We start from the raw sequence: 22,056 nt of genomic DNA, 5'->3' as shown, positions 1-22,056 counted from the left end.
GCTTCACTTGGACTGCGTGTCATGAGTTCTCCATCTCCATTCTCCTTGATTAAATAAGAGAGAAGCAGTCGCTAAAGTAGATGAAAGTGCAGATAATTTTTATTTACCGTTAACTTAATTTATTAGCTCGAAGCGGCATTTTGCGCTGTTTCACTATAAATGCCCGTGTCTCCCTGCACATTGTTGTTACCAAATATTATCGCTCTGTATTATGTTTAAAGAAATTAAATAATGAAGAATCTGCATGAATACATGTATGTTTCTCACACTGTGACAAAAAGGACAGTATCTAGAACCATCCAATTTTCAATAATGTAATCCGCCACGCGAACATGGGCATCTGGACGGCCGAATTTCGAATTTGTTTTAATCTATTTCATATTTTGTAAAACTTTAACGAATTTTTGATTAACAAACTCAACGACTCCAAGCGAGCACTGTACGGAAAATAACAGTTTTATCTCCAGTGCGAAAATTATAAAGATATGCTGTTTTGAAATGTATGTGGTTTACGGGCGAAGAACATGATATTAAAAAAAATATAGGTAACACACAAAAGTTTTAAAAAAGGTTCCTTTTGGGCGTAATATAAAATCTGAGTGCTTCTAGATTTTATTTTATCTTTTTTTTTTTTTTCCCCTTCATTACACTCAGAAAATTTTATGCTCTGAATTTTATAAATTACTGAAAATTCACTGCGATCCTGTCACAAAGTCAATTATGATCTAATCAAATAAATGGCTGTTTTGTAATGTCATTAAAGTTTCGAAAATCACTGCCTGAAAATGGTCATTAAATTTAAAAAAAAAAATGATCAGATCATGTTTAATTTTACCTTATTTATTTCAAAGCATCACGTACTATCAGTCTTATTTAATTTAACAATATTTGTACGCAAAATTAAATTCATAAATTTTGTGCTTAAGAGTTTTTACCGTTTTACCAATGTAAAGGTGCTTGTACAAGAATTACGAGTGAAAAATTGCGCAAAATGCAGTAAATATGCTTTAATGAGATATATTAAATCCTATTTGGAAAAAACTGTGGCTTTCATAATCTCATGACTATACAGCGTATCACATTTAATAATTAAAATGAGTTATGTGATACAAACGCCATAGGTTTCAGTGTTAAAGTAAACCAGATCGTCCCTACTCTTTCATGCGGACATGTCGGTGATGCGCGCCCCGCCCACTGGGTTAGTCTCTGGTCTGGGTCTATCTCTTATAACGTCCGTGGATGTTTCTGATGCACAGGCGGTAGAGTCATTAGAAAATAGGGCGTGGCTTATGTTTCGATAAAATTGTCCCAAAATAAGTGCTACACTTGTCTAAAGTAAAAACTGAGAATTAAAACCTAGTATGCAGTGTTACATTCCCTGTAATACATTGTATAATTTTACTGATGTCGATCTACTCAACTGTATCGAAATTTATTTATGACTCCACTTACTCGAAATGTAGCAAATAATTTGGGACATAACTTTTGACCTAAGTGTAGCAACTAGTTTGGGACGGAGGGAATATAAAATTTGAGAATGCTATATATATATATATGACATGAATCTCTAATACTTCAAGTACAACCACAAAACACACAACCAGGTAAACAGAAGTTCATGCGCAACCATACTAATATATCAAACTGGTTAAAATGAGAGATGCACTTTAAAATTTTAAAGCTAGTACAGAGAGTATTCAAATGTTTCTGGATAAAAGATAACAAATAGGAAAGCTTAAAAAGTATATAAATTTCGAAAAAAATGTAAAGGTAATCAAATTAACATTTCTCATACAATATATACGTGGACGCATTCTTAAATTTTAATTGCATTAAATTGATACGTACACTATATATGATAAGTTAAAATATCATTTACACAGAAAACAGAGATATCTCCAGTATGATAGAAAAAAGCATTTTATGATACTTTTACTTCATGAAGACGAAAAAATGACATGAAGCTGAACACACGTACACACACATATCAAGAAGCTCTTTTATGTACAAAAGCTGAGGGGGGCAAACATATCAAAAGAATTTTAAAGCTTTAAAATTTTGCGTGATGATGACTTTTGTTTATAAAATTTTCTATTATATATTTGTATTAAATTTATATTACATATAACTGATGGAAATGCTATGCGTCGTACAGTTATATATTGGGAATAATTATTTAAATTTAATCGTAAGAAATTTTTAAAAGAAAGAAATTTTTACAGTTTGGCGTGCAAGAAAATACTATCCTGTATTAGTACTAGCAAACTGGAATACTTTTTAATAAAATACACTTTTTGCTATTCATGAGCTACGTTACAAATGTTGAATGTATAATGGTTTACGAGCAGCGGAATTTCGTCCTTGTTTCTAAGGGCCCACCAGCGGCCGAGCGGTAAAGACGTTGAATACTGGTAGTTCGGTCCGGGGTTCGAATCCCGCGAACGGGCTGGCTGCATGGGTGTTTTCGTGATTTTCCCCATGTATTACGTGTATAGGAGGCAGTTGCCCTTAGAAAGACCTCCACGAAGGCATCCCTCCGTTAAGGCAAATAGCCCTGTGTTTTGCCATAACTGAATAATCCAATCCAATCCGTTCTTATAATCAATATAAGTTGGCATTGATATAAATATGAACTTATCCTGTGCTAAGATTATAAAGAAAACTTATTATGCATAATATTATTAGTACGGAGTTTGAGAGATCCTACGACTAGATCCCGCAAGTCCCGTAAGTCCGAAGTCCCGTAAACGCATACTCCTACGAAGGAGAGTGCGGGAAATGCGAGAATAATCCTGGCACTGCCACTTCACCAAGGACCAAGGCATTTGGATTACGGAGTACATTTCAATTAATTGGAATTACCTCCACATCATGTTCGGAAAAATGAATTAAATTCAAGGAGATTGAACCCATGGAGATGGCGTCCCTGCTGTTGCAGTACGAAGAACGGGAAGCCACGGGAAGGAGCCACGACACGTGAGAGCAGGAAACGATTACCTCACTAAGCGAAGTGAGGTAAAACGCCAGCTGGTTTTAAGTTCTCAGTGTGTTTTCTGATTTAGTATGCGTAGATGTGAAAGGCCTAAAAGGCACTGAATTGTTACAGCGAAATAATGTCTACATTTCCGACTTCATGTCCATGTAAAAGAATGTTTTAGAAAGTGCATAAACAAGTAGAATAATCGAAATGTGTGTTTCAATGGCCTTTAAGAAAGAGTTTGAGTATTTTCTTTTTGTAAAGTACACGAATATACATATATAGTTCTCAAATTTACCTTTTCATAATAATAATAAAACTGATATTCGTAATTAACTTATATGTGATGGCAAAACGATAAGTAAAAAGGGGAGGGGGAGTGGCTAACTCTCCATGGAAAAGAAAACAGTTTACTTGATTGTCTGATCATAATTACATTACAGGTATTACCTTTTATGTGTTTAACTACATTTTTATTTGTGCTCAAGCAAATATATAATAAGTGGATTTGATTTTTAGTCACATTTGTTGTGTGAGTTTTAAAATAGCAACGTAAAATTTACATATTTCTGTCATTTTTTTATTCAAATTAAGATTTTTCGAAACATAAGTAATATTTATAACATGGAAAATTTCAGAATTATATATACTTAAAATAAGCAAATTATAATCAAATTATAGTTTGAGTACATAGTTACTGTTCTGTGTTCACAATACTTTAATGCTAGCATTTCTTAATTACAGAATACAATTACATAATGTGGAAATTATTGCGATTACATAAAGTAGAAATTATAGTAATTACATAATGTAGAAATAAAATGAAATGGCGAGAAGAGTAAAGGAAGGAGGACGTGAAGAATCTGCGATCCGTTACGACTACTAGGAACAAAATTGGGTGTGGTTAGAGCACGTCAATCTTTCTAAGCCACGACTACTAAGGGCGTGAATTCTCCCTTTTTTGGCTTCACTTGGACTGCGTGTCATGAGTTCTCCATCTCCATTCTCCTTGATTAAATAAGAGAGAAGCAGTCGCTAAAGTAGATGAAAGTGCAGATAATTTTTATTTACCGTTAACTTAATTTATTAGCTCGAAGCGGCATTTTGCGCTGTTTCACTATAAATGCCCGTGTCTCCCTGCACATTGTTGTTACCAAATATTATCGCTCTGTATTATGTTTAAAGAAATTAAATAATGAAGAATCTGCATGAATACATGTATGTTTCTCACACTGTGACAAAAAGGACAGTATCTAGAACCATCCAATTTTCAATAATGTAATCCGCCACGCGAACATGGGCATCTGGACGGCCGAATTTCGAATTTGTTTTAATCTATTTCATATTTTGTAAAACTTTAACGAATTTTTGATTAACAAACTCAACGACTCCAAGCGAGCACTGTACGGAAAATAACAGTTTTATCTCCAGTGCGAAAATTATAAAGATATGCTGTTTTGAAATGTATGTGGTTTACGGGCGAAGAACATGATATTAAAAAAAATATAGGTAACACACAAAAGTTTTAAAAAAGGTTCCTTTTGGGCGTAATATAAAATCTGAGTGCTTCTAGATTTTATTTTATCTTTTTTTTTTTTCCCCTTCATTACACTCAGAAAATTTTATGCTCTGAATTTTATAAATTACTGAAAATTCACTGCGATCCTGTCACAAAGTCAATTATGATCTAATCAAATAAATGGCTGTTTTGTAATGTCATTAAAGTTTCGAAAATCACTGCCTGAAAATGGTCATTAAATTTAAAAAAAAAAAAAAATGATCAGATCATGTTTAATTTTACCTTATTTATTTCAAAGCATCACGTACTATCAGTCTTATTTAATTTTACAATATTTGTACGCAAAATTAAATTCATAAATTTTGTGCTTAAGAGTTTTTACCGTTTTACCAATGTAAAGGTGCTTGTACAAGAATTACGAGTGAAAAATTGCGCAAAATGCAGTAAATATGCTTTAATGAGATATATTAAATCCTATTTGGAAAAAACTGTGGCTTTCATAATCTCATGACTATACAGCGTATCACATTTAATAATTAAAATGAGTTATGTGATACAAACGCCATAGGTTTCAGTGTTAAAGTAAACCAGATCGTCCCTACTCTTTCATGCGGACATGTCGGTGATGCGCGCCCCGCCCACTGGGTTAGTCTCTGGTCTGGGTCTATCTCTTATAACGTCCGTGGATGTTTCTGATGCACAGGCGGTAGAGTCATTAGAAAATAGGGCGTGGCTTATGTTTCGATAAAATTGTCCCAAAATAAGTGCTACACTTGTCTAAAGTAAAAACTGAGAATTAAAACCTAGTATGCAGTGTTACATTCCCTGTAATACATTGTATAATTTTACTGATGTCGATCTACTCAACTGTATCGAAATTTATTTATGACTCCACTTACTCGAAATGTAGCAAATAATTTGGGACATAACTTTTGACCTAAGTGTAGCAACTAGTTTGGGACGGAGGGAATATAAAATTTGAGAATGCTATATATATATATATGACATGAATCTCTAATACTTCAAGTACAACCACAAAACACACAACCAGGTAAACAGAAGTTCATGCGCAACCATACTAATATATCAAACTGGTTAAAATGAGAGATGCACTTTAAAATTTTAAAGCTAGTACAGAGAGTATTCAAATGTTTCTGGATAAAAGATAACAAATAGGAAAGCTTAAAAAGTATATAAATTTCGAAAAAAATGTAAAGGTAATCAAATTAACATTTCTCATACAATATATACGTGGACGCATTCTTAAATTTTAATTGCATTAAATTCATACGTACACTATATATGATAAGTTAAAATATCATTTACACAGAAAACAGAGATATCTCCAGTATGATAGAAAAAAGCATTTTATGATACTTTTACTTCATGAAGACGAAAAAATGACATGAAGCTGAACACACGTACACACACATATCAAGAAGCTCTTTTATGTACAAAAGCTGAGGGGGGCAAACATATCAAAAGAATTTTAAAGCTTTAAAATTTTGCGTGATGATGACTTTTGTTTATAAAATTTTCTATTATATATTTGTATTAAATTTATATTACATATAACTGATGGAAATGCTATGCGTCGTACAGTTATATATTGGGAATAATTATTTAAATTTAATCGTAAGAAATTTTTAAAAGAAAGAAATTTTTACAGTTTGGCGTGCAAGAAAATACTATCCTGTATTAGTACTAGCAAACTGGAATACTTTTTAATAAAATACACTTTTTGCTATTCATGAGCTACGTTACAAATGTTGAATGTATAATGGTTTACGAGCAGCGGAATTTCGTCCTTGTTTCTAAGGGCCCACCAGCGGCCGAGCGGTAAAGACGTTGAATACTGGTAGTTCGGTCCGGGGTTCGAATCCCGCGAACGGGCTGGCTGCATGGGTGTTTTCGTGATTTTCCCCATGTATTACGTGTATAGGAGGCAGTTGCCCTTAGAAAGACCTCCACGAAGGCATCCCTCCGTTAAGGCAAATAGCCCTGTGTTTTGCCATAACTGAATAATCCAATCCAATCCGTTCTTATAATCAATATAAGTTGGCATTGATATAAATATGAACTTATCCTGTGCTAAGATTATAAAGAAAACTTATTATGCATAATATTATTAGTACGGAGTTTGAGAGATCCTACGACTAGATCCCGCAAGTCCCGTAAGTCCGAAGTCCCGTAAACGCATACTCCTACGAAGGAGAGTGCGGGAAATGCGAGAATAATCCTGGCACTGCCACTTCACCAAGGACCAAGGCATTTGGATTACGGAGTACATTTCAATTAATTGGAATTACCTCCACATCATGTTCGGAAAAATGAATTAAATTCAAGGAGATTGAACCCATGGAGATGGCGTCCCTGCTGTTGCAGTACGAAGAACGGGAAGCCACGGGAAGGAGCCACGACACGTGAGAGCAGGAAACGATTACCTCACTAAGCGAAGTGAGGTAAAACGCCAGCTGGTTTTAAGTTCTCAGTGTGTTTTCTGATTTAGTATGCGTAGATGTGAAAGGCCTAAAAGGCACTGAATTGTTACAGCGAAATAATGTCTACATTTCCGACTTCATGTCCATGTAAAAGAATGTTTTAGAAAGTGCATAAACAAGTAGAATAATCGAAATGTGTGTTTCAATGGCCTTTAAGAAAGAGTTTGAGTATTTTCTTTTTGTAAAGTACACGAATATACATATATAGTTCTCAAATTTACCTTTTCATAATAATAATAAAACTGATATTCGTAATTAACTTATATGTGATGGCAAAACGATAAGTAAAAAGGGGAGGGGGAGTGGCTAACTCTCCATGGAAAAGAAAACAGTTTACTTGATTGTCTGATCATAATTACATTACAGGTATTACCTTTTATGTGTTTAACTACATTTTTATTTGTGCTCAAGCAAATATATAATAAGTGGATTTGATTTTTAGTCACATTTGTTGTGTGAGTTTTAAAATAGCAACGTAAAATTTACATATTTCTGTCATTTTTTTATTCAAATTAAGATTTTTCGAAACATAAGTAATATTTATAACATGAAAAATTTCAGAATTATATATACTTAAAATAAGCAAATTATAATCAAATTATAGTTTGAGTACATAGTTACTGTTCTGTGTTCACAATACTTTAATGCTAGCATTTCTTAATTACAGAATACAATTACATAATGTGGAAATTATTGCGATCACATAAAGTAGAAATTATAGTAATTACATAATGTAGAAATAAAATGAAATGGCGAGAAGAGTAAAGGAAGGAGGACGTGAAGAATCTGCGATCCGTTACGACTACTAGGAACAAAATTGGGTGTGGTTAGAGCACGTCAATCTTTCTAAGCCACGACGACTAAGGGCGTGAATTCTCCCTTTTTTGGCTTCACTTGGACTGTGTGTCATGAGTTCTCCATCTCCATTCTCCTTGATTAAATAAGAGAGAAGCAGTCGCTAAAGTAGATGAAAGTGCAGATAATTTTTATTTACCGTTAACTTAATTTATTAGCTCGAAGCGGCATTTTGCGCTGTTTCACTATAAATGCCCGTGTCTCCCTGCACATTGTTGTTACCAAATATTATCGCTCTGTATTATGTTTAAAGAAATTAAATAATGAAGAATCTGCATGAATACATGTATGTTTCTCACACTGTGACAAAAAGGACAGTATCTAGAACCATCCAATTTTCAATAATGTAATCCGCCACGCGAACATGGGCATCTGGACGGCCGAATTTCGAATTTGTTTTAATCTATTTCATATTTTGTAAAACTTTAACGAATTTTTGATTAACAAACTCAACGACTCCAAGCGAGCACTGTACGGAAAATAACAGTTTTATCTCCAGTGCGAAAATTATAAAGATATGCTGTTTTGAAATGTATGTGGTTTACGGGCGAAGAACATGATATTAAAAAAAATATAGGTAACACACAAAAGTTTTAAAAAAGGTTCCTTTTGGGCGTAATATAAAATCTGAATGCTTCTAGATTTTATTTTATCTTTTTTTTTCCCCCTTCATTACACTCAGAAAATTTTATGCTCTGAATTTTATAAATTACTGAAAATTCACTGCGATCCTGTCACAAAGTCAATTATGATCTAATCAAATAAATGGCTGTTTTGTAATGTCATTAAAGTTTCGAAAATCACTGCCTGAAAATGGTCATTAAATTTAAAAAAAAAATGATCAGATCATGTTTAATTTTACCTTATTTATTTCAAAGCATCACGTACTATCAGTCTTATTTAATTTTACAATATTTGTACGCAAAATTAAATTCATAAATTTTGTGCTTAAGAGTTTTTACCGTTTTACCAATGTAAAGGTGCTTGTACAAGAATTACGAGTGAAAAATTGCGCAAAATGCAGTAAATATGCTTTAATGAGATATATTAAATCCTATTTGGAAAAAACTGTGGCTTTCATAATCTCATGACTATACAGCGTATCACATTTAATAATTAAAATGAGTTATGTGATACAAACGCCATAGGTTTCAGTGTTAAAGTAAACCAGATCGTCCCTACTCTTTCATGCGGACATGTCGGTGATGCGCGCCCCGCCCACTGGGTTAGTCTCTGGTCTGGGTCTATCTCTTATAACGTCCGTGGATGTTTCTGATGCACAGGCGGTAGAGTCATTAGAAAATAGGGCGTGGCTTATGTTTCGATAAAATTGTCCCAAAATAAGTGCTACACTTGTCTAAAGTAAAAACTGAGAATTAAAACCTAGTATGCAGTGTTACATTCCCTGTAATACATTGTATAATTTTACTGATGTCGATCTACTCAACTGTATCGAAATTTATTTATGACTCCACTTACTCGAAATGTAGCAAATAATTTGGGACATAACTTTTGACCTAAGTGTAGCAACTAGTTTGGGACGGAGGGAATATAAAATTTGAGAATGCTATATATATATATATGACATGAATCTCTAATACTTCAAGTACAACCACAAAACACACAACCAGGTAAACAGAAGTTCATGCGCAACCATACTAATATATCAAACTGGTTAAAATGAGAGATGCACTTTAAAATTTTAAAGCTAGTACAGAGAGTATTCAAATGTTTCTGGATAAAAGATAACAAATAGGAAAGCTTAAAAAGTATATAAATTTCGAAAAAAATGTAAAGGTAATCAAATTAACATTTCTCATACAATATATACGTGGACGCATTCTTAAATTTTAATTGCATTAAATTCATACGTACACTATATATGATAAGTTAAAATATCATTTACACAGAAAACAGAGATATCTCCAGTATGATAGAAAAAAGCATTTTATGATACTTTTACTTCATGAAGACGAAAAAATGACATGAAGCTGAACACACGTACACACACATATCAAGAAGCTCTTTTATGTACAAAAGCTGAGGGGGGCAAACATATCAAAAGAATTTTAAAACTTTAAAATTTTGCGTGATGACGACTTTTGTTTATAAAATTTTCTATTATATATTTGTATTAAATTTATATTACATATAACTGATGGAAATGCTATGCGTCGTACAGTTATATATTGGGAATAATTATTTAAATTTAATCGTAAGAAATTTTTAAAAGAAAGAAATTTTTACAGTTTGGCGTGCAAGAAAATACTATCCTGTATTAGTACTAGCAAACTGGAATACTTTTTAATAAAATACACTTTTTGCTATTCATGAGCTACGTTACAAATGTTGAATGTATAATGGTTTACGAGCAGCGGAATTTCGTCCTTGTTTCTAAGGGCCCACCAGCGGCCGAGCGGTAAAGACGTTGAATACTGGTAGTTCGGTCCGGGGTTCGAATCCCGCGAACGGGCTGGCTGCATGGGTGTTTTCGTGATTTTCCCCATGTATTACGTGTATAGGAGGCAGTTGCCCTTAGAAAGACCTCCACGAAGGCATCCCTCCGTTAAGGCAAATAGCCCTGTGTTTTGCCATAACTGAATAATCCAATCCAATCCGTTCTTATAATCAATATAAGTTGGCATTGATATAAATATGAACTTATCCTGTGCTAAGATTATAAAGAAAACTTATTATGCATAATATTATTAGTACGGAGTTTGAGAGATCCTACGACTAGATCCCGCAAGTCCCGTAAGTCCGAAGTCCCGTAAACGCATACTCCTACGAAGGAGAGTGCGGGAAATGCGAGAATAATCCTGGCACTGCCACTTCACCAAGGACCAAGGCATTTGGATTACGGAGTACATTTCAATTAATTGGAATTACCTCCACATCATGTTCGGAAAAATGAATTAAATTCAAGGAGATTGAACCCATGGAGATGGCGTCCCTGCTGTTGCAGTACGAAGAACGGGAATGAGCCACGACACGTGAGAGCAGGAAACGATTACCTCACTAAGCGAAGTGAGGTAAAACGCCAGCTGGTTTTAAGTTCTCAGTGTGTTTTCTGATTTAGTATGCGTAGATGTGAAAGGCCTAAAAGGCACTGAATTGTTACAGCGAAATAATGTCTACATTTCCGACTTCATGTCCATGTAAAAGAATGTTTTAGAAAGTGCATAAACAAGTAGAATAATCGAAATGTGTGTTTCAATGGCCTTTAAGAAAGAGTTTGAGTATTTTCTTTTTGTAAAGTACACGAATATACATATATAGTTCTCAAATTTACCTTTTCATAATAATAATAAAACTGATATTCGTAATTAACTTATATGTGATGGCAAAACGATAAGTAAAAAGGGGAGGGGGAGTGGCTAACTCTCCATGGAAAAGAAAACAGTTTACTTGATTGTCTGATCATAATTACATTACAGGTATTACCTTTTATGTGTTTAACTACATTTTTATTTGTGCTCAAGCAAATATATAATAAGTGGATTTGATTTTTAGTCACATTTGTTGTGTGAGTTTTAAAATAGCAACGTAAAATTTACATATTTCTGTCATTTTTTTATTCAAATTAAGATTTTTCGAAACATAAGTAATATTTATAACATGAAAAATTTCAGAATTATATATACTTAAAATAAGCAAATTATAATCAAATTATAGTTTGAGTACATAGTTACTGTTCTGTGTTCACAATACTTTAATGCTAGCATTTCTTAATTACAGAATACAATTACATAATGTGGAAATTATTGCGATCACATAAAGTAGAAATTATAGTAATTACATAATGTAGAAATAAAATGAAATGGCGAGAAGAGTAAAGGAAGGAGGACGTGAAGAATCTGCGATCCGTTACGACTACTAGGAACAAAATTGGGTGTGGTTAGAGCACGTCAATCTTTCTAAGCCACGACTACTAAGGGCGTGAATTCTCCCTTTTTTGGCTTCACTTGGACTGCGTGTCATGAGTTCTCCATCTCCATTCTCCTTGATTAAATAAGAGAGAAGCAGTCGCTAAAGTAGATGAAAGTGCAGATAATTTTTATTTACCGTTAACTTAATTTATTAGCTCGAAGCGGCATTTTGCGCTGTTTCACTATAAATGCCCGTGTCTCCCTGCACATTGTTGTTACCAAATATTATCGCTCTGTATTATGTTTAAAGAAATTAAATAATGAAGAATCTGCATGAATACATGTATGTTTCTCACACTGTGACAAAAAGGACAGTATCTAGAACCATCCAATTTTCAATAATGTAATCCGCCACGCGAACATGGGCATCTGGACGGCCGAATTTCGAATTTGTTTTAATCTATTTCATATTTTGTAAAACTTTAACGAATTTTTGATTAACAAACTCAACGACTCCAAGCGAGCACTGTACGGAAAATAACAGTTTTATCTCCAGTGCGAAAATTATAAAGATATGCTGTTTTGAAATGTATGTGGTTTACGGGCGAAGAACATGATATTAAAAAAAATATAGGTAACACACAAAAGTTTTAAAAAAGGTTCCTTTTGGGCGTAATATAAAATCTGAGTGCTTCTAGATTTTATTTTATCTTTTTTTTTTCCCCCTTCATTACACTCAGAAAATTTTATGCTCTGAATTTTATAAATTACTGAAAATTCACTGCGATCCTGTCACAAAGTCAATTATGATCTAATCAAATAAATGGCTGTTTTGTAATGTCATTAAAGTTTCGAAAATCACTGCCTGAAAATGGTCATTAAATTTAAAAAAAAATGATCAGATCATGTTTAATTTTACCTTATTTATTTCAAAGCATCACGTACTATCAGTCTTATTTAATTTTACAATATTTGTACGCAAAATTAAATTCATAAATTTTGTGCTTAAGAGTTTTTACCGTTTTACCAATGTAAAGGTGCTTGTACAAGAATTACGAGTGAAAAATTGCGCAAAATGCAGTAAATATGCTTTAATGAGATATATTAAATCCTATTTGGAAAAAACTGTGGCTTTCATAATCTCATGACTATACAGCGTATCACATTTAATAATTAAAATGAGTTATGTGATACAAACGCCATAGGTTTCAGTGTTAAAGTAAACCAGATCGTCCCTACTCTTTCATGCGGACATGTCGGTGATGCGCGCCCCGCCCACTGGGTTAGTCTCTGGTCTGGGTCTATCTCTTATAACGTCCGTGGATGTTTCTGATGCACAGGCGGTAGAGTCATTAGAAAATAGGGCGTGGCTTATGTTTCGATAAAATTGTCCCAAAATAAGTGCTACACTTGTCTAAAGTAAAAACTGAGAATTAAAACCTAGTATGCAGTGTTACATTCCCTGTAATACATTGTATAATTTTACTGATGTCGATCTACTCAACTGTATCGAAATTTATTTATGACTCCACTTACTCGAAATGTAGCAAATAATTTGGGACATAACTTTTGACCTAAGTGTAGCAACTAGTTTGGGACGGAGGGAATATAAAATTTGAGAATGCTATATATATATATATGACATGAATCTCTAATACTTCAAGTACAACCACAAAACACACAACCAGGTAAACAGAAGTTCATGCGCAACCATACTAATATATCAAACTGGTTAAAATGAGAGATGCACTTTAAAATTTTAAAGCTAGTACAGAGAGTATTCAAATGTTTCTGGATAAAAGATAACAAATAGGAAAGCTTAAAAAGTATATAAATTTCGAAAAAAATGTAAAGGTAATCAAATTAACATTTCTCATACAATATATACGTGGACGCATTCTTAAATTTTAATTGCATTAAATTCATACGTACACTATATATGATAAGTTAAAATATCATTTACACAGAAAACAGAGATATCTCCAGTATGATAGAAAAAAGCATTTTATGATACTTTTACTTCATGAAGACGAAAAAATGACATGAAGCTGAACACACGTACACACACATATCAAGAAGCTCTTTTATGTACAAAAGCTGAGGGGGGCAAACATATCAAAAGAATTTTAAAACTTTAAAATTTTGCGTGATGATGACTTTTGTTTATAAAATTTTCTATTATATATTTGTATTAAATTTATATTACATATAACTGATGGAAATGCTATGCGTCGTACAGTTATATATTGGGAATAATTATTTAAATTTAATCGTAAGAAATTTTTAAAAGAAAGAAATTTTTACAGTTTGGCGTGCAAGAAAATACTATCCTGTATTAGTACTAGCAAACTGGAATACTTTTTAATAAAATACACTTTTTGCTATTCATGAGCTACGTTACAAATGTTGAATGTATAATGGTTTACGAGCAGCGGAATTTCGTCCTTGTTTCTAAGGGCCCACCAGCGGCCGAGCGGTAAAGACGTTGAATACTGGTAGTTCGGTCCGGGGTTCGAATCCCGCGAACGGGCTGGCTGCATGGGTGTTTTCGTGATTTTCCCCATGTATTACGTGTATAGGAGGCAGTTGCCCTTAGAAAGACCTCCACGAAGGCATCCCTCCGTTAAGGCAAATAGCCCTGTGTTTTGCCATAACTGAATAATCCAATCCAATCCGTTCTTATAATCAATATAAGTTGGCATTGATATAAATATGAACTTATCCTGTGCTAAGATTATAAAGAAAACTTATTATGCATAATATTATTAGTACGGAGTTTGAGAGATCCTACGACTAGATCCCGCAAGTCCCGTAAGTCCGAAGTCCCGTAAACGCATACTCCTACGAAGGAGAGTGCGGGAAATGCGAGAATAATCCTGGCACTGCCACTTCACCAAGGACCAAGGCATTTGGATTACGGAGTACATTTCAATTAATTGGAATTACCTCCACATCATGTTCGGAAAAATGAATTAAATTCAAGGAGATTGAACCCATGGAGATGGCGTCCCTGCTGTTGCAGTACGAAGAACGGGAAGGAGCCACGACACGTGAGAGCAGGAAACGATTACCTCACTAAGCGAAGTGAGGTAAAACGCCAGCTGGTTTTAAGTTCTCAGTGTGTTTTCTGATTTAGTATGCGTAGATGTGAAAGGCCTAAAAGGCACTGAATTGTTACAGCGAAATAATGTCTACATTTCCGACTTCATGTCCATGTAAAAGAATGTTTTAGAAAGTGCATAAACAAGTAGAATAATCGAAATGTGTGTTTCAATGGCCTTTAAGAAAGAGTTTGAGTATTTTCTTTTTGTAAAGTACACGAATATACATATATAGTTCTCAAATTTACCTTTTCATAATAATAATAAAACTGATATTCGTAATTAACTTATATGTGATGGCAAAACGATAAGTAAAAAGGGGAGGGGGAGTGGCTAACTCTCCATGGAAAAGAAAACAGTTTACTTGATTGTCTGATCATAATTACATTACAGGTATTACCTTTTATGTGTTTAACTACATTTTTATTTGTGCTCAAGCAAATATATAATAAGTGGATTTGATTTTTAGTCACATTTGTTGTGTGAGTTTTAAAATAGCAACGTAAAATTTACATATTTCTGTCATTTTTTTATTCAAATTAAGATTTTTCGAAACATAAGTAATATTTATAACATGAAAAATTTCAGAATTATATATACTTAAAATAAGCAAATTATAATCAAATTATAGTTTGAGTACATAGTTACTGTTCTGTGTTCACAATACTTTAATGCTAGCATTTCTTAATTACAGAATACAATTACATAATGTGGAAATTATTGCGATCACATAAAGTAGAAATTATAGTAATTACATAATGTAGAAATAAAATGAAATGGCGAGAAGAGTAAAGGAAGGAGGACGTGAAGAATCTGCGATCCGTTACGACTACTAGGAACAAAATTGGGTGTGGTTAGAGCACGTCAATCTTTCTAAGCCACGACTACTAAGGGCGTGAATTCTCCCTTTTTTGGCTTCACTTGGACTGCGTGTCATGAGTTCTCCATCTCCATTCTCCTTGATTAAATAAGAGAGAAGCAGTCGCTAAAGTAGATGAAAGTGCAGATAATTTTTATTTACCGTTAACTTAATTTATTAGCTCGAAGCGGCATTTTGCGCTGTTTCACTATAAATGCCCGTGTCTCCCTGCACATTGTTGTTACCAAATATTATCGCTCTGTATTATGTTTAAAGAAATTAAATAATGAAGAATCTGCATGAATACATGTATGTTTCTCACACTGTGACAAAAAGGACAGTATCTAGAACCATCCAATTTTCAATAATGTAATCCGCCACGCGAACATGGGCATCTGGACGGCCGAATTTCGAATTTGTTTTAATCTATTTCATATTTTGTAAAACTTTAACGAATTTTTGATTAACAAACTCAACGACTCCAAGCGAGCACTGTACGGAAAATAACAGTTTTATCTCCAGTGCGAAAATTATAAAGATATGCTGTTTTGAAATGTATGTGGTTTACGGGCGAAGAACATGATATTAAAAAAAATATAGGTAACACACAAAAGTTTTAAAAAAGGTTCCTTTTGGGCGTAATATAAAATCTGAGTGCTTCTAGATTTTATTTTATCTTTTTTTTTTCCCCCTTCATTACACTCAGAAAATTTTATGCTCTGAATTTTATAAATTACTGAAAATTCACTGCGATCCTGTCACAAAGTCAATTATGATCTAATCAAATAAATGGCTGTTTTGTAATGTCATTAAAGTTTCGAAAATCACTGCCTGAAAATGGTCATTAAATTTAAAAAAAAAATGATCAGATCATGTTTAATTTTACCTTATTTATTTCAAAGCATCACGTACTATCAGTCTTATTTAATTTTACAATATTTGTACGCAAAATTAAATTCATAAATTTTGTGCTTAAGAGTTTTTACCGTTTTACCAATGTAAAGGTGCTTGTACAAGAATTACGAGTGAAAAATTGCGCAAAATGCAGTAAATATGCTTTAATGAGATATATTAAATCCTATTTGGAAAAAAATGTGGCTTTCATAATCTCATGACTATACAGCGTATCACATTTAATAATTAAAATGAGTTATGTGATACAAACGCCATAGGTTTCAGTGTTAAAGTAAACCAGATCGTCCCTACTCTTTCATGCGGACATGTCGGTGATGCGCGCCCCGCCCACTGGGTTAGTCTCTGGTCTGGGTCTATCTCTTATAACGTCCGTGGATGTTTCTGATGCACAGGCGGTAGAGTCATTAGAAAATAGGGCGTGGCTTATGTTTCGATAAAATTGTCCCAAAATAAGTGCTACACTTGTCTAAAGTAAAAACTGAGAATTAAAACCTAGTATGCAGTGTTACATTCCCTGTAATACATTGTATAATTTTACTGATGTCGATCTACTCAACTGTATCGAAATTTATTTATGACTCCACTTACTCGAAATGTAGCAAATAATTTGGGACATAACTTTTGACCTAAGTGTAGAAACTAGTTTGGGACGGAGGGAATATAAAATTTGAGAATGCTATATATATATATATATGACATGAATCTCTAATACTTCAAGTACAACCACAAAACACACAACCAGGTAAACAGAAGTTCATGCGCAACCATACTAATATATCAAACTGGTTAAAATGAGAGATGCACTTTAAAATTTTAAAGCTAGTACAGAGAGTATTCAAATGTTTCTGGATAAAAGATAACAAATAGGAAAGCTTAAAAAGTATATAAATTTCGAAAAAAATGTAAAGGTAATCAAATTAACATTTCTCATACAATATATACGTGGACGCATTCTTAAATTTTAATTGCATTAAATTCATACGTACACTATATATGATAAGTTAAAATATCATTTACACAGAAAACAGAGATATCTCCAGTATGATAGAAAAAAGCATTTTATGATACTTTTACTTCATGAAGACGAAAAAATGACATGAAGCTGAACACACGTACACACACATATCAAGAAGCTCTTTTATGTACAAAAGCTGAGGGGGGCAAACATATCAAAAGAATTTTAAAGCTTTAAAATTTTGCGTGATGATGACTTTTGTTTATAAAATTTTCTATTATATATTTGTATTAAATTTATATTACATATAACTGATGGAAATGCTATGCGTCGTACAGTTATATATTGGGAATAATTATTTAAATTTAATCGTAAGAAATTTTTAAAAGAAAGAAATTTTTACAGTTTGGCGTGCAAGAAAATACTATCCTGTATTAGTACTAGCAAACTGGAATACTTTTTAATAAAATACACTTTTTGCTATTCATGAGCTACGTTACAAATGTTGAATGTATAATGGTTTACGAGCAGCGGAATTTCGTCCTTGTTTCTAAGGGCCCACCAGCGGCCGAGCGGTAAAGACGTTGAATACTGGTAGTTCGGTCCGGGGTTCGAATCCCGCGAACGGGCTGGCTGCATGGGTGTTTTCGTGATTTTCCCCATGTATTACGTGTATAGGAGGCAGTTGCCCTTAGAAAGACCTCCACGAAGGCATCCCTCCGTTAAGGCAAATAGCCCTGTGTTTTGCCATAACTGAATAATCCAATCCAATCCGTTCTTATAATCAATATAAGTTGGCATTGATATAAATATGAACTTATCCTGTGCTAAGATTATAAAGAAAACTTATTATGCATAATATTATTAGTACGGAGTTTGAGAGATCCTACGACTAGATCCCGCAAGTCCCGTAAGTCCGAAGTCCCGTAAACGCATACTCCTACGAAGGAGAGTGCGGGAAATGCGAGAATAATCCTGGCACTGCCACTTCACCAAGGACCAAGGCATTTGGATTACGGAGTACATTTCAATTAATTGGAATTACCTCCACATCATGTTCGGAAAAATGAATTAAATTCAAGGAGATTGAACCCATGGAGATGGCGTCCCTGCTGTTGCAGTACGAAGAACGGGAAGCCACGGGAAGGAGCCACGACACGTGAGAGCAGGAAACGATTACCTCACTAAGCGAAGTGAGGTAAAACGCCAGCTGGTTTTAAGTTCTCAGTGTGTTTTCTGATTTAGTATGCGTAGATGTGAAAGGCCTAAAAGGCACTGAATTGTTACAGCGAAATAATGTCTACATTTCCGACTTCATGTCCATGTAAAAGAATGTTTTAGAAAGTGCATAAACAAGTAGAATAATCGAAATGTGTGTTTCAATGGCCTTTAAGAAAGAGTTTGAGTATTTTCTTTTTGTAAAGTACACGAATATACATATATAGTTCTCAAATTTACCTTTTCATAATAATAATAAAACTGATATTCGTAATTAACTTATATGTGATGGCAAAACGATAAGTTAGAAGGGGAGGGGGAGTGGCTAACTCTCCATGGAAAAGAAAACAGTTTACTTGATTGTCTGATCATAATTACATTACAGGTATTACCTTTTATGTGTTTAACTACATTTTTATTTGTGCTCAAGCAAATATATAATAAGTGGATTTGATTTTTAGTCACATTTGTTGTGTGAGTTTTAAAATAGCAACGTAAAATTTACATATTTCTGTCATTTTTTTATTCAAATTAAGATTTTTCGAAACATAAGTAATATTTATAACATGGAAAATTTCAGAATTATATATACTTAAAATAAGCAAATTATAATCAAATTATAGTTTGAGTACATAGTTACTGTTCTGTGTTCACAATACTTTAATGCTAGCATTTCTTAATTACAGAATACAATTACATAATGTGGAAATTATTGCGATCACATAAAGTAGAAATTATAGTAATTACATAATGTAGAAATAAAATGAAATGGCGAGAAGAGTAAAGGAAGGAGGACGTGAAGAATCTGCGATCCGTTACGACTACTAGGAACAAAATTGGGTGTGGTTAGAGCACGTCAATCTTTCTAAGCCACGACTACTAAGGGCGTGAATTCTCCCTTTTTTGGCTTCACTTGGACTGCGTGTCATGAGTTCTCCATCTCCATTCTCCTTGATTAAATAAGAGAGAAGCAGTCGCTAAAGTAGATGAAAGTGCAGATAATTTTTATTTACCGTTAACTTAATTTATTAGCTCGAAACGGCATTTTGCGCTGTTTCACTATAAATGCCCGTGTCTCCCTGCACATTGTTGTTACCAAATATTATCGCTCTGTATTATGTTTAAAGAAATTAAATAATGAAGAATCTGCATGAATACATGTATGTTTCTCACACTGTGACAAAAAGGACAGTATCTAGAACCATCCAATTTTCAATAATGTAATCCGCCACGCGAACATGGGCATCTGGACGGCCGAATTTCGAATTTGTTTTAATCTATTTCATATTTTGTAAAACTTTAACGAATTTTTGATTAACAAACTCAACGACTCCAAGCGAGCACTGTACGGAAAATAACAGTTTTATCTCCAGTGCGAAAATTATAAAGATATGCTGTTTTGAAATGTATGTGGTTTACGGGCGAAGAACATGATATTAAAAAAAATATAGGTAACACACAAAAGTTTTAAAAAAGGTTCCTTTTGGGCGTAATATAAAATCTGAGTGCTTCTAGATTTTATTTTATCTTTTTTTTTTCCCCCTTCATTACACTCAGAAAATTTTATGCTCTGAATTTTATAAATTACTGAAAATTCACTGCGATCCTGTCACAAAGTCAATTATGATCTAATCAAATAAATGGCTGTTTTGTAATGTCATTAAAGTTTCGAAAATCACTGCCTGAAAATGGTCATTAAATTTAAAAAAAAAATGATCAGATCATGTTTAATTTTACCTTATTTATTTCAAAGCATCACGTACTATCAGTCTTATTTAATTTTACAATATTTGTACGCAAAATTAAATTCATAAATTTTGTGCTTAAGAGTTTTTACCGTTTTACCAATGTAAAGGTGCTTGTACAAGAATTACGAGTGAAAAATTGCGCAAAATGCAGTAAATATGCTTTAATGAGATATATTAAATCCTATTTGGAAAAAACTGTTGCTTTCATAATCTCATGACTATACAGCGTATCACATTTAATAATTAAAATGAGTTATGTGATACAAACGCCATAGGTTTCAGTGTTAAAGTAAACCAGATCGTCCCTACTCTTTCATGCGGACATGTCGGTGATGCGCGCCCCGCCCACTGGGTTAGTCTCTGGTCTGGGTCTATCTCTTATAACGTCCGTGGATGTTTCTGATGCACAGGCGGTAGAGTCATTAGAAAATAGGGCGTGGCTTATGTTTCGATAAAATTGTCCCAAAATAAGTGCTACACTTGTCTAAAGTAAAAACTGAGAATTAAAACCTAGTATGCAGTGTTACATTCCCTGTAATACATTGTATAATTTTACTGATGTCGATCTACTCAACTGTATCGAAATTTATTTATGACTCCACTTACTCGAAATGTAGCAAATAATTTGGGACATAACTTTTGACCTAAGTGTAGCAACTAGTTTGGGACGGAGGGAATATAAAATTTGAGAATGCTATCTATATATATATGACATGAATCTCTAATACTTCAAGTACAACCACAAAACACACAACCAGGTAAACAGAAGTTCATGCGCAACCATACTAATATATCAAACTGGTTAAAATGAGAGATGCACTTTAAAATTTTAAAGCTAGTACAGAGAGTATTCAAATGTTTCTGGATAAAAGATAACAAATAGGAAAGCTTAAAAAGTATATAAATTTCGAAAAAAATGTAAAGGTAATCAAATTAACATTTCTCATACAATATATACGTGGACGCATTCTTAAATTTTAATTGCATTAAATTCATACGTACACTATATATGATAAGTTAAAATATCATTTACACAGAAAACAGAGATATCTCCAGTATGATAGAAAAAAGCATTTTATGATACTTTTACTTCATGAAGACGAAAAAATGACATGAAGCTGAACACACGTACACACACATATCAAGAAGCTCTTTTATGTACAAAAGCTGAGGGGGGCAAACATATCAAAAGAATTTTAAAGCTTTAAAATTTTGCGTGATGATGACTTTTGTTTATAAAATTTTCTATTATATATTTGTATTAAATTTATATTACATATAACTGATGGAAATGCTATGCGTCGTACAGTTATATATTGGGAATAATTATTTAAATTTAATCGTAAGAAATTTTTAAAAGAAAGAAATTTTTACAGTTTGGCGTGCAAGAAAATACTATCCTGTATTAGTACTAGCAAACTGGAATACTTTTTAATAAAATACACTTTTTGCTATTCATGAGCTACGTTACAAATGTTGAATGTATAATGGTTTACGAGCAGCGGAATTTCGTCCTTGTTTCTAAGGGCCCACCAGCGG

The sequence above is a fragment of the Stegodyphus dumicola genome, chromosome 11 (genome assembly GCF_044657685.1).
Source record: "Stegodyphus dumicola isolate Sdum_Otavi_A_Nest chromosome 11, ASM4465768v1".
Lineage (NCBI taxonomy): Eukaryota > Metazoa > Arthropoda > Arachnida > Araneae > Eresidae > Stegodyphus > Stegodyphus dumicola.
The sequence above is the reverse complement of the archived record's forward strand: the minus strand, read 5'-3'. Positions refer to the sequence as shown.